The 21,005-nt window shown below is 50.4% G+C and overlaps 1 protein-coding gene across 1 annotated transcript in view; it reads left to right on the forward strand.

Moving 5' to 3' along the window:
• Window positions 1–21,005, forward strand: part of LOC147710191 (E3 ubiquitin-protein ligase TRIM39-like) — a 236,689-nt gene that overhangs the window by 43,479 nt on the left and 172,205 nt on the right. The gene's annotated exons all lie outside the window — the stretch shown is intronic.

Genomic DNA, 21,005 nt, shown 5'->3' on the forward strand with positions numbered 1-21,005 from the left:
ATTTTTAAAATAGTAGCGCTCCCCCGACTTCTCTACCAGCTGCAGAATCACCCGTATCCGATCTCGCCCAGATGGTTCCGACTGGTGAATTCTGTGCTGGGCAGTGTCTGTGGAAGGGAGGGAGGGTGTGAATTGCCATACGCACATGCTTCTTATCCACATACTCCGGGGGGCTGGCATCCCCGGACCTCCTCTCGTACTATCAGGTCTCGTATCTACTGGTCCTCAGTGAGTGGTGGTATGGGGAAAGGGAGGAGTCGGCGTACGCGCTGGAACGCTGCCTCATGGGTCACCACACACTGCACACACTTTTGTACTCCGCGGAGCGCGCTGCCATCGGTTACACGGGTGGTATTCATGGTTTGGAGGCAGGCACTGCGGCGCATGGGGCGGGGGGGTGTCCTGACCTGGGAGACTCCTATGTGGAATAATGGGTACCTGCCCCACTTGGCTGCCCTTTCGGGGTTTTGGGGATGGGACGCCATTGGTATCTCCACCGTGGGTGATGTGCTGAGGGACACGACACTTAAGTCCTTTCAGGATCTGAAAGAGGAGTTTCATATGCCCCGGACACAATTCTATCGATACCAACAGTTGCGGCATGCGTTATCCCCTAACCTACAGGGTCTGGAGTCCATTCCTGAGTTTAGTCCCATTGAAGCTAAAATCTTCATGGGGGATCTAAAGGAAAAAAAGATTTTGCGTATTTATCAGTCCCTGGTCAGACATTGCTCCCCTACACTTCAGAAACTCTGAGGGGACTGGGAGGGAGATGTAGGCGGGCTGGAGGAGGAGGACTGGACGGAGGCCCTGGCAGCCCTGCGGTGGGTGCCCATAGCGATGCGGCTTTGCCTAGTCAAATTCAAGTACCTCTACAGGGTCTACTTCACTAGGACGCGATTGTGGCGGGCAGGGATGATTGCCTCCCTGGAATGTCTTCGCTGTGGCCGGACGGAGGGCACGTTTATCCACACAGTTTGGCAGTGCACATCACTGAATCGCTTCTGGAGGGGGGTATTTGCCTGCATTTCCGAAGTTTTGGGCTGGGAGCTAACCCGTACACCACATCTGGAACTGCTGCATGTAATGGAGGGGCTGGGGGGGGGCAATATCTATAAACGACACCTTCTGCTGTTCCGCCTTACCCTGGCAAAACGAGACATTGCCAAAGCTTGGAAGGCGACGAGTGCCCCCTTGGTGGCGGCTTGGAAAAATGGCCTGGACTTCTGCATGGGTCTGGAGCAACCTATATTTGTGGCCAGGGGGTGTTCGCGTAAACGTTATAAAAATATGGAAATGATGGGCGTAGTATCGGAGTCTCTGGCTGGAACCTCCGGCGATAGGAGCCTATGCAGCCGGTTTGTGCCGAGGATCCTGTATAGGGGGAGGAGCAATGGGGGTAGCGGGCCTGGATTGGGACCTTCTGAACATTCTTCTTTTAATACTGTAGAAGTGGCAGTATGAACCTGTGCGATCTTTGGGTGGGAGTGGGAGGGGGGGGGGGGGAGTTGAGGGTGTGGTGTGTCATCGTTTAATGCCCCAATGTTTTGTATTGTTGATCATGGGGGGGGGGGGGAGTACAGGGAGGAGAGAAACTAAAGTCGTTTGCTGTAATGAATGTGTTGAGTATGCTTTGGCAGATGACTCTGGTGTGCAGAGCCCTGCATGACCTATGCGAATCAACAAATAAAATGTTTTAAAAAAATAAAAAGTCAGGTAAGTGAAACCCACCGGCCCAGGTACGATTCTTATCACCAGGTTGGTGTGGTTATCACAAGTCAATAGGAATTTCGATTCAAGAAGATCAGCCTGCAAAGAGTGCAAGATGGCTGAATGAGCAGGCAGCCAGCATGATTCGGAAAAAGTAGGTTGTACCAAAGCTTAGAGAGGCTTGATACGCTGGGCATATTCTGGAATGTATGTATGCCCGAAATTCAAAAAGCCCAGAACTGTAGTTTCTTCAGCGTTGTAGGAGCGCGCAGCTGTGCGCATTTCTCCAAGAAGTAAGGTGCTTAACCTCGACCTTCAATGTTGAGCTCATAGCCCAGGAACAACAATGTGTACTCTGCAATGTGTGATTTTGCAAAGTTGAATTTATAGCCAAAGTCCGCAAAACGGCAAATTATGCGGTCAACACGACACAGATTCGGCCCTAATTTGTTGTCTGTGAGATAAATGTCATCCACATACGAACATGCATCTGAGTCGAGTCCCTTCAAACGAGAGACAATATGGGCGGCAAAGACACCTGGACTGTTCTTATAGCCCATAGCCAATCTTCTGAATTGGCGTTGTTTGCCACCACTGGTAAAAGCTGTCCATTGACTACAAATACTGGACAGGTTGTAGGCGAAAAAGCCATTGGATATGTCACGTGTGGTCTTGATATTTTGATATTTGATATTTGTGGGTATTTGTAAAGCGCAAACTTTCGCTCCGGAAGGAGCATCTTGGCGCTGAGCATGCGTGTGGGAGATAGGTGGTGAAAGATTTAAATAGCTGCCAATACATAGGTATCTGATTGCTGATATACCCATGTCTTCAGTTGTTTCCTGAAGAGACTCTCAGTCTCGATCAATCTGAGATTTACGGGCAAGTTGTTCCAAGCCCTTGCTGCCAGGACTGTGAAGGTTTTTCCACCCCTGGTTTTGTATTTGAACCTCTGGATCTTCGTAAGGTTGGCCCCTGAGGATCTCACACATCGTATGGGGTTGTAATGAGTGAAGCGATTGGCAAGGTAGTGAGGACCTGTATTTTTCAGGGATTGGAACACTGTAAGTAAAAGTTTAAAAAGAATTCTCTTGTGTAGTGGCAACCAGTGGAGGAAGTTCAATGCTGCTGAGGCCGAAGATTTTCTGGGGAGTTTCAACACTAATCTTGCAGCAGCGTGCTGTATACTTTGCAACTCCTTAAGGGTGGACTTTTTCACTCCTGCCATTAATCCATTGCAGTAATCGAGTCGGGAAAGTATTAGTGCTACCACGACCGATTTCCTAGCAGTGATGGGGAGAAAGTCAAAGAATTTCTTTAAAGATTTAATTAGTCCAAAGCAGCAACCAGCCGTGATCCTGACGTGATCGTCAAAGGAAAGGGATGCATCAAATTGCACGCCCAGGTTGCGCGCAGAAGACACCGCACTCGGCGGGGCCTCTGAGTCTTTGGGCCACCAATATTTCGGGCAGAAGGATACATTTTTACCCAATGGTTGGCCACCTTTTAGGTTTAAAGCATTTTTATTAAGACAAAAAAAAAACATGGGGGGGGGGAATAGGAGGTTAAGGTTACATACAGTACAATAAAGGAAGAAGTGCATCTCAGGAGCGTTGGCGAAAAGTAGTCCGGTGGTCCAGAAGAAAAATACAGCAAATGTAAGGCAAATAAGCAATCTGTGTGACCCTCGCGTGCACCTCAACACCCCATCTAAAGCCGAGCGCGGATAGCCATCAGCGACTCATCAAAGCACAACCCAGTCCCTCCGATCCCCCATCCCCAATAAGAGAAAGAGAAAGAAAATAACACCCCAACTCCCCCGTCCAATGGGCCTGTACTAGGATAACCCGCCCCAATCAGCCCACACCCCATCCCCTAAGATCCTGTCCCCCGTGCAGTCTAATCCACCGGGGTCGTCGGTGGCGTCAGCCTAAGAATTCGAAGGTACCTCGGGCAGGTGAGCTCCCGGAATTCCATGGACAGTAGTGCTAGGAAGGGTTGCCATAGCTCTTCAAATTGATCCACATCCCCAGCCACTGTAAGCAACATCTTCTCCATTCCCAACACCTGCCAGAGCCTATGCAACCAACCCGTAATGGAGGGGACAGTGGTGGTGCGCCAGTGGACAAGAATGTTCTGGACTGCTGAGCCCAGCGCAATTGCAATCTGTCTACCCCTGCGGGACTTCAACGGATACATTAGATCATCGGGAAGGCCTAACAAAACATACGCTGGGAAGCGCGGCAGCTCAATCTCAAAGTGCTTATCCACCTCATCCAAAACCTCCTTCCAATAAGCGGTCCGCACCGGGCAAGCCCAAAGAATGTGTGAGAGGGTACCCTCCTGTCCGCATCCCCGCCAGCACCCCTTGTCAGTGTGTCTATGCATTTCATACAGCCTCTCCGGGGTGTAGTACCAATAGGTAGACACCTTAGTAAAGGTCTCCGTAAGTCCCGTGTGATATGCAGAGTGCCGCGCCCGATATGCAATTTTGTCCCACTCCTTATGGCTGAGTGTCCTACCCAATTCTCTGTGCCAGCGCTCCCTCCCCGGGTTATAATAGTGGAACGTGGGGGGCTGAAGGAATTTATACAAATCGGTAATAAGCTTGGCATCCGAGGTCCGAGTCACCAACCACCGCTCATACGGTGTGATTTGGCGAGCAGCGGTGTCGCGCACCTGGGGTTGGAGAGCCCAGTGTCGGACCTGCATATAGCGCAGTCTGTCCATCTCCGTCAGGCCGAATTCCTGCCGAAGTTGTTGAAAAGGAATCACGCCTTCCGGCCCATAGATCTGGAAGAGCGCCCTACAGCCCGCGTTCACCCAATGGGAGAAGGCTCCCGGCTCCATCCCTGGGGAGAAGTCCGGGTTACCCACTATGGGTGTGAACGGCGAGGGGAAGGTGGTCAGGTCATGAGCCTCGCAAACTGCATCCCACACCCTCAGGGGGACCCGCGTAACATAAGAGGCGTAGAGATTAGCAGGGCGATGCGCGCGGCGTAAGAACGGAACCTCTTGGAGGGTGCGGCCCGCCACCGCCTGGTCTTGAAAAAGCCAGTGTTTGTCGGACTCCCACCTGCTCCACTCCACCAAGTATCGCAGTTGCGCCGCCTGAAAATATTTACGGAGGTCCGGGATACCAAGACCCCCCGCCTCCGGAGCAAGCGTGGAGAGGACCCTCTTCATCCGCGGCTTGCGGCCTTGCCAAACAAAGCGGGAGATGTCAGCCTGCGTTTGTCTTATCCAACCCACAGGGGGTTGGAGAGGCAGAGCGCGAAAGAGGTACAGAATCTGGGGCAGCACCGTCATCTTGACCGCCGCTATGCGGCCCAGCCAAGACAGAAGGCCCTTGCTCAAGCGGCCAAGTTCCTCCTTGATCTTCCTGCCGAGGGAAGTGTAATTGGCTGTCACCATCTCAGGCAGTGTGGGCGCCAGCAGGATCCCCAGGTATGGCACCGTAGACGAGGACCACTGCATGGGGAAAAGGCGCTGAAGGTCCCTCCTTGTATCCGCCGCCAGGGACACATCCAATGCCATCGACTTGCTCATATTCATTTTGAAGCCGGCCACACGCGCAAAGGTGTCCAGCTCCTGGACGCAAGCAGGGAGCGACCTCCTGGGTTCGTCTAGGGTCAGCAAGACATCGTCCGCGTAGAGGCTGACCGTGTGGACATATTGGCCCATCTTGACCCCAATAGCGTCCGGGTTATTGCGAATCCTCTGAGCAAACGGCTCCATGTAGAGGGCAAACAGAAGCGGAGAGAGGGGGCAACCCTGTCTCGTCCCGCGTTCGATGGCAAAACTACCGGAGCTACACCCATTGACCCGCACCGACGCCGAAGGACGTTTGTAACAGTTGAAGACCATGGTGCGGAACTTCTCACCGATACCCAGTTTCCTGAGAACCAGCTCGAGGTACGGCCAATGAACTCTGTCGAAGGCCTTCTCCGCATCAACTGATAGCAGCATCCGCTCGCCCGGGATCCGCGAGGCCTTCTCTAGTACATGCGTCGCCCTCTTGGTGTTGTCAACCGTCTGTCTACCGGGTACGAAGCCCGCCTGGTCCGCCTCCACCAGTCCTGGTAGGTGTAGACCAAGCCTGGACGCTAGAATCCCCGTATATAACTTGAGGTCGACATTTAAGAGCGAGATGGGCCTGTACGAACCACACAAGGCCCGGTCTTTCCCGGGTTTCGGGATGACCGATACCGTTGTGTTCAGGAGGTCCGGTGGGATGGCGCCAGGCTCGGAGAATGAATTAAACAGTCGAGCCAGGATTGGGGCCACAGCGGTGCAAAAGGTCTTATAAAACAAGGATGTGTAGCCATCCGGGCCCGGGGCCTTACCATGCTTCAGTCGCGCTATAGGAGAGATGACTTCCTCAACATGGATGTCCCTCTCCAGATGGTCCGCCTGGGCGGGGTCCAGCACCGGGAGGGCCACTGACTCCAAATAGTCCTCGGCGTCTCGCGGCGAGGAGGGCTCCCCAGCATACAGCGTTTCGTAGAAGCTGCGAAAAGATTCCGCCACTCCTGCGTCACCAGAAACAACAACCCCGTCCGTGCCTACCAGTTCCTTCACGACACTACGCTGCTGTGCGACCCGGAGCCGGTGGGCTAGGAGCTTACCACACCTGTCCCCCCCCCTGAGTAGAAGGCATGCTTCAGGCGTAAAGCGGCATACTCCGCCCTATCAAGATCCAGTGCCGACAGGAGCTTCCGCGCCGCTTTCAATTGCTTCCAAACTCTCGGAGCCCCTGTGCGGCGATGGACCTGCTCAAGCTCCCGGACCTGCGTGGTCAGTTCGTCCCTCTTACGTTGCCGTTCCTTATTTTCGGCTGAGGAGATGGAAATAAATTCCCCCGGAGGACTGCCTTCAAAGCCGCCCACTGCGTTGCTTGGGACGTGTCGGAGTTGCCATTATGAATCAGATAATCCTGTATGACTTCTCCTATGTGCTTCACAACAGACTTTTTATGTAAAAGGGTATCGCGAAGACTCCATGTCCCCCGAGAGGGAGAGGCCACCGGCCACTTGAAAACGCCGGAAACTGGCGCATGGTCGGACAGAGACAGGACCCCAATGTCCGCCGCTGTGGCGGCAGTGCACATTGGCCCACTCACCAGGAGGTAATCCAGGCGCGAGTAGGTGCGGTGCGCATGGGAAAAGTAGGAGTAGTCCCTATCAGTGGGGTGCATCGAGCGCCAGAGGTCGTGCAAATCCATCTCCACAATCCGATCCTTCACCGCGCGGGAAAGTTCCCCCGTCTGCGTTGAGCGTTGCGCCGACCTGTCCATAGCAGAGTCGAAAACAATGTTAAGGTCTCCCCCCAGGATAACATGGCGGTCGGGAGAGGCAGTGACGTCTACCAACACTGAGTCCAAGAAACGATCCTGGTGATCATTCGGGCTATAAACTGAGCCAACCGTAAAAGCTATTCCCCCTAGGCGCATGCGATATGCAAGGAGCCTCCCCTTCTGTTCAGCATACTTGTACAGAACCTCTCCTCTAAAGGAGCTCGCTAAAAGAATGGCTACTCCTGCAGTCTTGTTCGCCGCCGAGGAGAAGAACTGAGTGGGGAACTTGGCAGAGCGCAGCCTATGGCAGTCCCGGGACAGCAAATGAGTCTCCTGCAGGAGGCATATATCCGCCTGTGTCCCCTCCAGCAATGATAGGATCGCCCTTCGCTTCACGGGGTTATTCAGACCCTTAACATTAAGGGTCACTACCTTTAAGGACGGCATTCCACCTGGGGATCAGAAACGCTATGTAGCAAGCAAGGGATCAGCGGGCGGGGCGCATGGGGCAGGCGCGCGGGATAGGCCAGGACAGGCCAAGCGTGGGCATGGACAACATCGGACGGGACCTCCCCAACAACAAAACAACCCTTACACCCTCCCAAAACACACCCATGGCAACTAGCCAAATACAAACTTAAACACCCCATTGTCTCAGTCAAGCCCCAAAACGGGCAAGTCCGTAGAAAACAGCAAAGTTGACGTTCAGCCACTCACCTCCATCCGCTCCCCCCGACCCCCGGCCCCAAACCCAGCATCGTGAAAGCTAAGAACATCTCCCCCGGAGTGAATTTAGGCCGTCAATGCCACGCCGTTGGAGTCGGCCAAGTCCCTGGCCGCCGCCCTCAAAGCATCAGCCATGTCTGCCCTGATAGTAGGGGAATCAGGGCGCCCTGCACTCGCTGGCGACTGTCTCCTCGTTGACCTCCGTCGGCTCCGTCTCTCTGGGCGCCTCCACGACGGTGTAGCTCCGTCCTCCTCTGTAGCCGTGAGCCCCAGGACCCCACAGATGTCTTGTAGGGAGCGCAGCTGGTGCAGCACCCCGTTCCACCTAAAGATCAGACGGAAAGGGTGTCCCCAGGAGTAAGGCGTCTCGTGTTCGCGCAGAAAGTCAGTGGCAATCCTGAAGGACCTGCGCTTCTGCAGCGTGATGGCGGACAGGTCCTGGTAGAGCGATACAGGCCGCTCCCTGAAAGTTAGAGGCTGCTTCTTTCGGGCCTCCGCCATGATGCGTTCTTTCAGCGGGAAGTCGGGCAAGAATGCCAAAATGTCCGGTGGGGGCGCCGATGACTGGCGCTGTCGACCAACCCTATGCGCTCTGTCAATGCGGACAGGGAAATCTGGATCTTCCCCCAGGATCTCTCGGAACAGGTCCTGCAGATAGGCCACCAAGTCGGCCCCCTCGTCCGCGGATGGGACACCACGCACCCGGATGTTGTTCCGCCGGGACCTGTTCTCGAGGTCTTCAGAGTGGGCCTGGAGCTCCACACATTGCTCCCGGAGGCAGAGAACGTCTTGTTGAAGATGGACTATCTCTTCATCCCGGCGTGGCCCGCCGTCTCTACTGTTTCAACTCGCTCGCCGAGGCCCTCCACCTCCCTGCGTACTTCACGGACCTCACTGGCCACTTCCCTCTTCAGCGTTTGAAAGTCTTCCTTGAGGGAGCTAAACAGTTCCTCCATAAAGGACCTCGTGACCGGCGGCTCGCCCCCAGTCGCATCCGTCGAGGCCCGGGAGGACCCCGGCGACGGCTGTGTTCTGTCCCGCAGCTGCTGGGCCCTGCCAAGCATATCCGGCAGGGTACGGTCCCCCTTCCTCGAGCCGCCCCTCCCAGTCATCGTAGTTGCTGCAGTGGACGAGCAGGCTCAGGTCCGGCCGCCTCAGGTTTGCCCAGTCGCCGGCGAGTGCCAGACGTGGGGACCGCTCTGCAAGCAGGGGTGCTGCGTCACAAGCGACAAAATGGCGGACCAGTCCGGGCACTGTCAGTCGCGGCGCCCGGCCAGGGCGGCGATCGGGAGCCAAAGCAAGGGTCCCCCTTCAGCACGTCCCACAGGAAGTTAGTATAGTAGCGGAGGTGACTGCAAGCAGCCGCCAGCCAAGGGCACAAATGGAGGCTACCAACACCAGTCCGTCGGGGACAAGATGGCGGCAGGGCGGGGCCGGGTAGAGCGACCCAGGCTGGCGACACCGCTGGTGCCCCCCCGGAACACAGCAATCAGAGAAGTTCCACAGCCAATGTCACACAGTTTCAGTGAAGGGCCCGAGTGGGCCGATCCCAGCGTTGAGGCCCCCGGTTGTCGTTCACGGGGCCAGGGCCTGCACAGCGCAGTGTGTCGCCGTCGCTAGTCGGGGGCCAAAGCGCAAATCTCAAATCCAAAGTCTTCCGTGCCGCCAAGACCCCGCCCGCAGGGCTCCGCTATCCTCCGGCATGCGGCGGGTCCGATCCCCTCCGGATCGTCCGCTTTCAGCACCAGGCCCAGCCGAGGCGTCTGGACAGCACTGCAGTTCGCTCCGCCTCCCAGGCTCTCGTCCGTTCCTCGATCTTTGACCAAACTTTTGAAGTGCTTCCTCCGAGGCGATAAGGGCCAAAGTGACATCAATGTGCGCGCCAAGTACTTCGCCACACTCCTCTCACTCGCTGAGCATCAGCGGGGGGAGAGAAGCGCAAGAAAGGGGCTCGAGCTGAGCCGGGCCGGAGGAGCTACGGGAGGAAGCGTCCGCTCACCCCGCCATCTTGGCCACGCCCCCGTTGGCCACCTTTTAGCATGAACGGTGACGCCAGCTAAAGGAAAAGAGGGGCGGGCTTACCCTCGCTAGTAAAACGTATTCTGAAAACATATAATCTCGCCAGCGAGACTGCTCATGTGCGCAGCCTACGCTAGCTGAGACCTAATAAAGGTAATAAAGGTGTCATTACCGTAAGAAATTCATGGTATCTGATAAACTCTCTCACACTTTTAGTGAAGTATTTTTCCTAATGTACACCCTTCATTCTTTAGTGGTTGTTACCTCACTTGTCGCTATAACCCCTGATAGTACTGACAGCTGGGTGCCTTTTCAATGCTATAAAACACTGTGTACCAGATCACAGCTCTGTGCACCAGGCTCTGAGTTTCAGGACTGTCGTCCCACTATCAGGGGACGAGGGACACAGAGGTGCTAATGAATATGTTGGTTAAGGTTGTTTGCCTCTAGTGCACTGAGGTCTGTACTACTTTAGCTCGGGCCAAGGGCATCCCTTTCTGCACTTGACTCCCAGGTTAGCGAGGTTGAGCAGTCAAAGGGTTCTGATGTAGGTAGAGGTAGATCAGTTCAATAACCTTTTCCTCAAAGAGTTCACACTGGCAAAAACGATATTGCTCAGACTGCAGATTTTGTTGCCGTGCTATACCTACTGGGTGGTGGCCTGCTCGGAGGATATGTTCCTGCAGCAGCGGTTTCAGTTGTGCAGGAGCTCCAGTGAAGTCTCATTCAAGTCCAGGACTGCTAGCGATAATCAGATTACCAGGCCTCAACGGCACCAATTGTCTTTGATATTGTGGCCTTCCAGGCCAGTTGCACACAGATGCTCGGTGATAGAAGTTGCAACTGCAAAGTCGGGTCTTCAGTGAATGGTGTAATTGGCAGTTGTGACTTTCCAGTCCTGATCAGTGATCGTTGATGGTGGGTCTTCAAAGGCTAGTTCTGAAGTCAGGCACCGACGACACCATGTTGATTCTTCCTTGAAGGTTTTGGCACAGCTCACTATGGGAACTGCTCAAGGAGACTGGGAGACCCCACACCACACAGATCGCTCCTGTCCTCTCTCCGACTGGCAGTCAGCTTTCTTTGCGTGTTTCTCATGTTGAGAATCTGCTCCCTGGGATAAACTGTACTCTTTCATCATGTCAAACTCCCCTTCCTTCTCTCACCTGGCAGGTTTCTAGGTGCTAGGCAGACCCTCAACTCTTCCAGCAAGCAGTGCAGACTTTAGGTGATTTTCCCTCACCTCTGGGAAACTGTCTGTTATGCAGACACCAGCCCTGGCCACACAGCAATCCGAGTGCCATGCAAAGCACTCCAGCCCTGGGTCAAGAAGAACATGGAATTAGAACAAAGTGAGGTGATTTGGGTCCTACATTACAGTACTAATTTTGCAGACGGGGATGCATATCCACTCTCTAAGGTTTTGAAATCGGTTTGGTTTGACTCTTTCAAATGTCATTAGGTCTCGCCTGAGCCCGCGTGCATTCGCTGCTCTGCGAGGCATTAAGTAAAGTTTTTGAGCACCGAACACACGCTTGTGCGTGTGCTTTTCTTTTAATAGCCCCACTTGGCCTGTGCTTGTGTCTTTTTTAAAAACACGATTTGAACTGGGGCGACATCTCGCCCCAACCAAGCGCACAGCTAAATTGCGCCTTTGTGGCGGTCATGTCATTATTCCTTCTTTAACCAAGTAATCCTGTTAATTCAAGCTTTTCATTTACTTATTTCAACTTTTTTCAATGGTAAATACATCCACAAGTGGAATGGATTGCCAATTTTCTGCTTTCTTATGTTCTAGGTGGGCCATCCGAACCTCTTCCAAAAACACGAATGACGCAAATTCATCCAAGACTGTATTTTTTTATATAAAAACCCAATGCATTTTGGGCCGAAGTTGCCCTTCATCAGCAGTCACTGTAATAACAAGCAAAACAATAACCATTATTCCTTTAAGCCATGATTAAGCGAAATATATAAAATAACATCCCTGATCAAGCGACAATATTTGTTGCGAAGTGCTATGCGTGTCTACTCCCATATGAAATCCCTCCAGCAGTGATCTACAACTCTGAACCAACACCCCTGCATTCAACGGGAGCTGTTGCCCCATTGTGTAATGTTTGGCACCCATTTATACCCACAGGACTATACTCCATCTAGTTTTTGAGCAGTGATTATACAGATCATTCCTCAATGTCCGCGTGCTCCTTTTCCCTATTTACTAAAATTGCTTTCTCCCTTTGACTTGCTCTCACCCACCGGCTTACTCTTTCTATCACCCTTGCATCTTCTTCCTATCATCCTCACATAAAACCCATCTCACATAGTACCAGTTCAAATCAAGTTCTTACCCAGGTGCCATTTGGGCAGGGCACCAACCAAGCTGCACTCACTTTGTCAATATACAGGACAAGATTTGAGTAGTAATAAAGAGATGGTTTGCATCCCTCACCCCCATTGAATTTATTTTTAGAACAGCATGCAATTGGTGCAAGGAGGGTGATAGTCTCGCCTTGTCTATTCTATGGCCTAGGGTCTGCGAAAGCGAGCTTTAATCCCATCTGTTTCCAATTATCGCGTTGGTGGCAATTGAAAACAGATGGTGCTTGCGTTTTTTAGGTTGAGCTGAGTGCGCGCACACCATCCCGCTGCAGCTGCTTTCACTTTTGCCGCCAATTGTCTTATTAGCATTCACTTTAGTGAAAGTTTGCATCCTTTTGTTTTTTTTGCAGGCAAAAGCTTGGCCTGTTTGTGAGCAAAGCAGCCATGCTGCGGCTCACCGCCTCGTGACCAGAGAGCGTGTAAGATGATGTAATTGAATCGGGTATGGCTATGCCTAATCATGCTTGTTCATTTATATATCTGCGCCAGCTCTCCCATTGGCGGGGCCCGGCGAACAGCCCTTGATACCCTCTCTGGTTTATTTCAGTTTGTAACTCAGCCTCCCTCGGACCCCTCCCCACCCTTGGGAAGCCATCTCTCACCGCCTTCCCTTCCCCTTGACCCCAGACACCACTGAAGGAATGCACCAAGTCCGTCACTTGTGAATCAAAAGATAAGAACCCAGTTAGGGACAAGGCACTGCCATGAAGCACACGGAGCCTCCTGCAGACACGACAGAAAGTGGTCGCCTCTGGGGCGTGCTGGCCAGGCATGTACAGATAGCCCCCACCACCCGCACAGGCACACACAAGCTGCAGGCTGAGGTAAACTCTGGCTGGCAAACCTCATGTGGGAAGGAGGGGTGGGGGGGAAGCAGACCACAAACCAGTTTTCTTGTGTGAAAAAGGCTGCTTTATTGAAACAGGTGCACATTAACAATTATAAAACCTCGGCCAACGCCTTACAAAACTAAACCTCCACTAAATATTGAACTTCCTTAACCCCATATGACCGCCCCGCCCCTAACATTTCCTTGACCCCCGCCACCCATACATTACAATTACAAAATACAAACAATGCAAATTCCTGCCTACCTGACTAAAACCCAACAGTTCCAACAATCCGCTATACCAACTCCCCTGCGTGCCCCAAACAACTTTTAATCCCCCAACCTGTGGAAACCCCCCCAGCAACTGTAGCCTGGCCAAATTATCCTATCCATGACTCAACTATTCAACTGAACAACCACAATTCTGCAAATCCTGTCAAAACACCACTAACCCCTGTCACCCAGAAAGGCGGGGGGGAACAACAACCCACACCCCTTTCAGACAACACTTTTTAGACCAATAAACTGTATGGCCAAACTGGCATACTCCTGCACTTCTCTCAGCTCCAAAAGATACAGATCCATCCCTAACCTAGACAAGTGTACACCATCACTCCTGAAAAATTCAACCATGTCAAAACTAATATCTCCATGCGTCACCCTCCCAAAATCCAGGCTCCTGCAAAACCTTGAACTGTTCCCATGATGCTCGGGGTCAGACTGATTTGCATATGGCCACTCTACTCAATGCAACATAAATACACTCCACATAATACCACTCAGTGCCACATAATTACACGCCACATAATTGCACTGTACTCAATGCAACATAAATACACTCCACATAAATGCACGCTATACCACATACCACCAATCAACATAAATTCACTCCACACCATGACACAATTTCACTGTGCGTTATTTCACTCACCACCACAGTTCCAGGCCACACAATTCAACTCCACACACTTCCAATACACACCACATAATTACACACCAAACAACATATTTTAACTCCACAATCCACAAAGTACCACCAATCCACACCATATAGTTTACCCACCTGAGCACCAAACATCATTCACCACCACCATTTGGCATCAGCGCACTACCTAAGCATCACATCAGACTGCCCTTGGAATCTGGTATCTGTTGATTCTCCCCTAGTGTCCGTCCGCTCGTGTTCTAATTAAATTACTGTTTTCCAACCTCCTTTCCTCCGTTATTTATGTCCCACTCCCCCATAATAATTTTTTTTTATAACAAACCAGCATGAGAACAGGAAGAAGTTGCCAGCAGTGCAAGTACAAAAAAGTAGAAGACATTTATGTTAAAATCTTTTTTTAATCAGGTTTTTCAGTTGTATATAATGTCGTCTTCGTTTGTAGGAGGTAACAAAAATGCTTAACACTTTTTAGTATAATTTTTCAACATAGTGAACGGCAGCCACAATGCTCTACAACATAGCAAAAGCTCTGGCTAAACACATAAGGTCCCAAAGGCGAGACCTATTGGCTATGCCAATGCTTGTTTTTTGGATGTCTCTCAGACCCAGCCTTTGTGCAAGGTGATGACCCTCTCAGGAAGCAGCAATGATGTTGGCTTCAGTGTCCAAAACAGGGTTCAATGAAGGGTGAGATCTCTCCATCTGGCTGTCACCAGCCTTCCTGAAGCTGTAATAAGGGACAGATGCAAGGACAGGTTTTGCCTAGAAAATTCCTGTCCTAACAACAGAAACTGCTTATCCACCCATCACCGTTACCATCTACTAAATGGCAGTGAGCAGGAAAAACTAATCCGCAGCGCTTTTCAAACAGAGACTTTAACTTCAATCCCAAGGGTAGCCCTGTCTCCCTCCTCACTCACTTTAGTGTCTGGGTCTCCACCCTCAAGCCACAGGAATGCAGCTAATACTCTTCCATTGTCTTGGGAAGATGTGTCCACCCGCCATCTTGTATCAGAGGGATACAAAATGGATGCCACTTGCCTCAATACTCTGACTCTCACCATACACATATTCCTTGTACCACACATGGGGTACACATCCACCATACCTACATGCACTGGGCATGCACACAGCAGGTTAGTACTGGGGCTCACGTAAAAGCAGTAGTGTAGACTGCACTCTCATCGGACCAGGAAAAAGGTCTGGCCATAACTGATGATGCACAAAACTTGGGCTTCATTTGCAAAGAATTGGCGTAGGGCAGCGCCACAAGTTATTTTTTATGGCGCTGTCCTTCACCAATTTGAAAGGGCAGGAACGCACCCTATATACAAGATACTGCCTGACCTTTCAGCAAGCGCCGGTGCACAATTTACAGCCGAGCGCCAACACACCCTGGCACCTTGGCGCAAGGGTGTCTGTGTTGTTGGAATGATAGTTTTTGTGCAGGAAGGGGCCCCTTCCTGCACAAAAACAATCACAGGAGGCACTGTCCTCATTCTATGTGTGCTGCGGAATGCGGCACACGTTGAAAGAGGAGAAAATGAAGATAAATGTAAACAATTCTTCTTGTTATACCCTCTATGGGGAGACGTATGTTTTTGGCGCTGCCCCTGGTCTACATGAGGTTGTAAATCTGGGGTGTGTAACATTCCTCGGGTATTGAGTGGGATCACCCAGAGCAACACCCATGGAACGCCACCTTGACGCAGAGTAAGTCCAGGCATATCTATGAGGCCTGCAGAGCCATGCAGGGTGGCTTTGCGTTGCCTCATAGATATGATCGAGAGGCCTGCATCACGAGATCATCATTAAAAGTGATGCTCCGGCGGTGCAGGCTCTTGTAAATGAGGGCCTTGGTACGCCGCCGCCACCACTTTAGGGGGCAAACTCAGGACACAGGAAGTAGTGTCGTCTCGGTTTGGCGCGCCTCTCCAGGTCACCGAACCGGTCAAAGTCACATTACCAAGGATACGCCTAGTCCTCTGTGCACACGTTCTATTACCATGATTACAAGGCCACACAAGAGGTCAGAAGACCAGTTTCACATGCAGTCAGGTGCTCAGTGCAGGCGTACCATTCTGAAGATATTCCCAACCCAAAATACCCTACTGTATAGTTTACTGGCCTCCTTCTGTACACTTACCCTTTTGCAGGACACCAGTTACCCAATCACCCTCTGGGATGCAGATTGTGAGCAGGTTCCCAAAACTAGGACCCCTATCTTGACAAAGACCTCTATGTATCCACAAAGGGTGGAATCCTACTGTATTGACAATATGGAGGAGGAATATGAATTAAAATTTCACTTTGAAAGGGATTTTTTTTTAAAACATTCCAAATAGTGAAGCATATCTTTGAAAACCCCTGCTGTCACTAGAGGCCTTACCTTTATCTTGGGCATTCTACAGGTCCCAGTAGTCTATAAAAAAACATAAAATGTTAATCCTATTGCTGATGAGGTATTTGTTCTCAATTTAATAACATATTCTTGTTTTTGCTTGCCAATATACTCTGGTGGGACTCTGAGTCCCAGGGTGCAACACTTCTTCCATCCCACAGCTGCCGAGGGGGGAGGCATGGCCAACGAGCTTTAACCCCTTGTGTGCTCAGGATGGCCCCCGGCCGTCCAACGTAACAGTGGGCGTGTGCTCAGGACGGCCGGGGGCCGTCCGAATGCAGCCGATTGCCCAGCGCGGCGCAAATGCCTCACCTGTGCGGAAGAATTCATTAGTGGGCGGAGTTCGGACGGTCCCTGGCCGTACTCCGCACACGCACGCGCCCACCGTGACGTGATGTAGGATGGACTAATTAAATACCCTTACCAAGGCAGAATTCGCGCCACAGGGAAGCGGTTAAAGGGCAGCCTCGACCCTGGCGGAGCGGGACATGCTTTTGATTTTCGACATACCCTGGTGGGACTCTGAGTTCCAGGGTGCAACACTTCTTCCAGCCCACAGTTTCCTAGGGGGAGGTTTGTCCAATGAACTTTAAAGCGCAGCCAGGACCCCCTTGGCGTGAGACGCGCGCGGAATGTGCCTGGGCAAAGACCTGGCCAAGGGTGGGCCTGTCCGCGCAGGTCAGAGCCTGGAGGAGGCGGGGCTGCCCCCCCCCCCCCCTTCCTGACTTTTAACTCTTCAGATTTTGAAGAAAACTTGGACCTTGGCCCTGAAACACCTAATAGAAACTTTCCCTTATACATGTTCTTCACAGTGCCAGCACTGACCAAGCAGTATAACGGAAAAGAAACTGCAAAAAGAACTGCAAGAAGGTACGATGTTGCATGTGAAATAGCCAAGTGCCAGGGCAATTACAAAAGGTCGAGCATAAAGAGCTGCTGGATATTTTATACACCCCTATGTCTCCTTTCCCTTTCCTCTCCCCCATTTAATATACTGTAGCCAGTACGTCTAGCCTGGTTATATACTGTGTAAACATACCTTTATACATAGGTAGCATCTTTAAAGTATGAGAAAACGAAAGGCAACTGAAGTGCCCACGAGAAAGGGTAAAATGCCAAAATCAAAGAAAAATGCGGGTGGGAATTGCACAATATCTGAAATAGACAATTTTATAGAAGAGGTTGGGACAATGCTAGAATGTGCAGTAAGAAAACACAAGGTACCTCCAAAAAGAAAGATTACTTCCTTTTACACGAAGGAGGCAGTAGACCAGCCATTGATGCCAGAGATGTTCTAGTGCACACAGCGCAGATAACAAACCAGCAAAGTCTCCCAACGCAACTACCAACAATGTCCAAACCATAAAATACACCCAATGAATCCACACAGGAATTAGAACCAGGGAAGAGCATGGACGGGGAATTAACAGACCCTGGAAAAAAGAACATGCAGCTATATCGCTTACAGATGGATTTGCTCCTCTAGCTGAGGAAAATCTTGACATGGTACCCCCAGAAGGTATAGCTTGGCACCCAGCTGCACATACAAAGAGTCCGCAGTGCCCAAATAGTCTATGCAGTCCATAAGTGAGTGCAAGTACATGGATAAAACAGGGGATATACAGACATTTGCTGCGAAAGCCAATGCCTTAACAATAGATGTGGAAAATAAAAAAATAATAGTAAAATCACTGAAGACGCAATCGGATGACACTGCTGTAGCACAACCCACTGACTCACACGCAGGAGATCTAGGTCCACCAATACGAATGGACAAATCATTAACTGTACATAAAGTAGTAGTTAATCCAACATTTAATCAAGTGCAATATAATCCTCTATATAACAAGACTCTTGAGGGTTTCACAGTGGAGCAATGGTCCCACTGGTATGGGGAGAGGGAGACTAGGTCAAGCAACATAGGTAGCAACATAAACCAGACAAGGTACCCAGATAGAGCACATGCTTTGTCAACACAGCCTGAAGAATGAACACATAGAACGCCGCGAGGTGCCCCGAGGAAGCCATATGATCACCAGTTACGCTGGCCTATACTGCGAAAACAACGAGAGGTCGAACATATACCCAAAACAGCGCTACAAAAGAGGGAATTAGGTTGGAGAATATACCTAACTAATGTACCCAAGATTGCAGGAGAAGCGAAGGAGGACGAAGTCTCGCTCAAAAATAAGATCAACTATTGGATTAGGCACAAGCGGCAATGTCTGTCGGTTGTGCATTCAGATATAGAAAGGGCCAAGCGACTGGAAGGGGGAAACGATAGCTAGGATACAATCAAGTTGATTGTTGACAGTTGAGAAATAGTGCAGGGATTAATTGCGATGGAACTGAGAATGAGCATGATAAGTGGTGTAACCCTGCGCTTTAAACTACACAGCCCCATAGATACCCTATCATCACGAACCGGGCGTAGACTCTCCTCTAATAGCGAAGAGCCGCACGGCCAGTTAACGTCAGACCTTGAATTAATAGACTGACTGAGCATGGGAGAACAGACAGATCTGAGGATAGACAAGCAACCAGAGCAGGAAGGGAACTCCACGGACAGCAAAATCCCAAATGAGGCTGATGCACGGGGACATTCAATACAGAACATAGCAAATGATGAAATAACTGGATTTAAAGAAACTGAATTAAACCCAGAAGGACCAGTTAAAACTCACAAAATACTGATAAAAGGAACTACTTCTATAGCCATAGTCTCATGGAATACTGCAGGGCTAAAACTGAAACTCGAGGATCCAGACTAGCATAAGTAAATAGTGAGATTTGATATCTGCCTCTTCCAGGAGACATGGCTATTAACCCCCCATACAAGGTAGAATATAAAACATATTATAAGAATGCTACCCCATCGCAGAGAGGAAGACCCTCAGGAGGACTAGCAGTATGGGCCAAAATACCTCTGGGAATGCAAACTAGTATCTGTACTATAGATTTACCTGATCTATTGGCTGTATATCTAGACACGAACACGAGTAACAAAGCAAATTGGTGCCTACTCAATGTCTATAACAGACCAGCTAGGAAAAACAAACATTCCCAGATTACTGATCTATTAGGCAATGCCCTGGACTGTGTAAATATGCATGACACAGTATTTGTATGCAGCGATTTCAACTGCACATATGAACCGCGAAATGGCATTGAAAGATTAACTGAGGAAGAGGATATGGCCAAGGGGTCAAAATTATGTACCAACGCTGCATCTCACTAAAGAACATCAACTAAGGGCATTCAATGGAAGGGTAACTAACAACGGGAGCGATCATTGCTCCTTATACACATTTAAAGGGAGTAGCGCAGAGTCTAGAATAGATTATATTATGCATAGCGTGCACAGCTGGAGACGGATCTTGAGTTTTAGGATAGACGCAAGAGAGGATAGTAACCATCGCCCTCTTTGCCTAGAAGTAACAGACTATAAAGCAAGGGACCAGTCACCTAAAATAAGTTCACCAAAAGTCCAGCCGCTAATAGGGAACAATTGCAGAGTTGTCCAATGGCATCGTATTACAGATAACATAGAGACAATGACTAATATTTATAAGTTATTCGCAGAGCTAGTAGGTCCCTATGTAGAAACAATAATAATATATTCTTCCCTTTCTTCCGTTCTTCCTCGATCAGAACCTAGTTCTGATCCCCGCTTCTATCCATTCTTCCTCGATCAGAACTGAGTTCTGGTTGAGGAAGAACCAATAGAAGCGGGGACCGGGGGACGCCTGTAAGGAGCAGGGAGACCCTGCTGCACAATGGAGAGAAAGTAATCATCGCTATTAGTACCTTGATTCTGAGCAAACTGAAATACAGACCTATCTGGAGACTGAAGCGATTAGCCCTGAGGAAGTCATATGGCACGGATTAGTGCATGACGAAACACGTGTTGTCTGCTTTTTGGAGATTTTGTGAAATGGAATAAAATTACTACAGACTTCAAGACTCTGGAGTTGGATTATTAACCGAAGAATTACAGTGGATCATCATATTATGGACTTTTGCTGTATCTATGTGGATATTTTATTCAGTTGAGACCGTTGGAGTTCACAGTGAAACTTATTATTTGAGTGCTCAGGGAAGAATATATTATTATTGTTTAAGTGCTCACGTCGTGAGTACATTTGGGGTTGTCTGGTAAGCTACCCCCTTTTCTACCCTTTTGAATGCACCACTGATTGATACGTGTGCTTATTAAGATTTCACCCTTACCAAAGGTTGAGCGCCTGCTCTAGACCTGGTTACCAGGAATTTAGATTCCTATGTAGAAACAAGTGGAACCTCGGCAGTTAATGCCCCGAAACCGTTCCCAGGATGCTTGTTTCCGGTCCAGGGAGGACCTGGCTTGGCAATTCGGGCTGGACTGTTCCCATAACACACTGTAGCTTGGAGCAAAAACCTATGTGTGATCAGGTGAGATACGTAACACTGTAGCTTAGATCAGGAGCCTGTGTGATTACAGGTGAGGTGTGTCACACTGTGACTTAGAGCAGGAGCCCGTGTGTTCTAACTGGCTTCACACAGGCTCCTGCTCTAAGCCACAGTGTTACATACCTCACCTGATAACACACAGCCGTCTTACTTAGGCGAGGACAAGATATCTAACCAACCTCCTCACTCATCCACTATAGGCACAGTGGACGTACCAGCAGAAGCCAATGCAGTAACATTTATTTTT

Source organism: Lissotriton vulgaris, chromosome 5, assembly GCF_964263255.1.
Source record: "Lissotriton vulgaris chromosome 5, aLisVul1.2, whole genome shotgun sequence".
Lineage (NCBI taxonomy): Eukaryota > Metazoa > Chordata > Amphibia > Caudata > Salamandridae > Lissotriton > Lissotriton vulgaris.